The following is a 1,835-nucleotide window of genomic DNA, read 5'->3' as shown; positions in this document are numbered from 1 at the left end:
AGCCAGTTTGTCATCTTCCCCAGTAGACCACCACATTCTGCTTTGTCCTGTGAAGAACGTGAGATGTCTGTTGAACCATTTCTAAAAAATGTAACAAGGGCAGGGTAACTTTCCCATAAAGCAGTCACCGATGTGCAGGAAGATGACGGCCAACGGACGTCAGAAACTCGACCAACCTTGTGTATATGTACACAGAGCTCAGCAGCCACAGCTTCAAGTTGCCTCTGGTTCTTGGGACTTAGTGAAAAAAATGAATACAGTGAATCGATTAATAGCTGAAAATGACTTGCTTCCTTTACTGTTCGAACAGCGTCATGAACAGCAAGCTCCAGTTTGTGGTTCATGCAGTGAATCTCGATTAGATTGTTGTTGATCTGTTCTCGCAGAATTGATGCTGCCCCTTTGTATTTCCCCAGCATCGATGCTGCTCCATCAGTTGCAAAACCCAGCAGACGCTCTCGAAGTATGTCTGCAGTGATGCCATACTGATTGAGGCTGGAAAGCAACTCATCTGCAATGCCAGCACCTGTCCCCGACTTTAGCGGCACAATGTTAAAAAAATAGTTGCCTAAAATAATATAATTGTATGTAAAAATAATGTGATATGTTGTAACAATTGTAAGTTGCCCTGGATAAGGGTGTCTGCTAAGAAATAAATAATAATAATAATAATCAATTACATACTTTGCAAGTTGTGCAGCCATTTTGTCTGCTACAAACGAGAGCATATTACAACCTGCATGGTCGGAATGCAGCATGTTCCCAGTATCCAATCCATTAAGCTGCTGTAGCTGCAAAATGTTTGGATGCATCTTAAACGTTTTCTTTACAAATCATGTAGGCTGTTATCATTATGCTCGTCGTTTTTTCCGATCACTGCAGTGCTGTTTTCAGCAGCTTTCTCTATGGCCTGCTTTTGTCTGGCTTGCGCTATGTGTTCACATTTCATATGAGACTTGCATTTACCGTGTTCACTTATTTTGTCATTTAGTTTTTTGGCTGATGTTGCAGTTGTGCCATTCATAAAGGCCTGGTCAATTCCAGGTCGTTCTTTTATATGGGTTCCCAGATCACGAATTGCTGAACAAACCGAGCAAATGACTGAACCGCTGGGATTAGCCTTTAGCCAAGCGCGATTAGCCTTCCATTTTTTGAAGCGAGCCTGCCCTACACAGCCGCCGATATTAATTGCCTGCTCTTCTGAGGCCCCTATGCTCTCCTGTGTGTCAGTACACATAGGGTACATACCTGCATCGTCACCTTTGATAGCTTTATTTCTGCCGCTGCAGAAATAAAGCTGTCTAGAGGATGAGATGTTCAATTTGAGCCCAGTTTTGGCTGTTTTGGTGATTTTTTGTATTTTTCATTCATTAGTAGTAAACTGGCAGTTATAGAAAAATAGCTGAATATGTCAATGGTTTCCTCCCAGTTTCTCAATATCTCCACATTTCTTAGCCACATAGTCAGGTTTAATGTAAACTAGAAGTTGTGATCTTCAATTTAAACCCACTTTTGCCTGTTTGGGGGATTTCTTTCATTATTAGTAAACTGGCAGTTATATACCATTCTGTTCAATACAGTTGATTTGACTGCACAGCAAAAACCAGCTAGCTTTGAGGCTGCATACCTCCATAAATAGGAAAGTTCCACACATATTGCAAAAATGCTCTAGTCCACAGTGATCAGACCTACAATTTGAGACCATTTGGTGATAAAATGCAGCTTTGTGTCAATTTTAAACCACCCCAGACGTTTCTGTGCAATACTGTTTGTCATTTGTTCAAAGGCGTACAAATAAACACCTGTATTTGTTGACAGAGATGCTGTGTCAGTGT

Source organism: Acipenser ruthenus, unplaced genomic scaffold (assembly GCF_902713425.1).
Source record: "Acipenser ruthenus unplaced genomic scaffold, fAciRut3.2 maternal haplotype, whole genome shotgun sequence".
Classification (NCBI taxonomy): Eukaryota; Metazoa; Chordata; class Actinopteri; order Acipenseriformes; family Acipenseridae; genus Acipenser; species Acipenser ruthenus.
Note: the sequence above shows the minus strand (reverse complement) of the source record.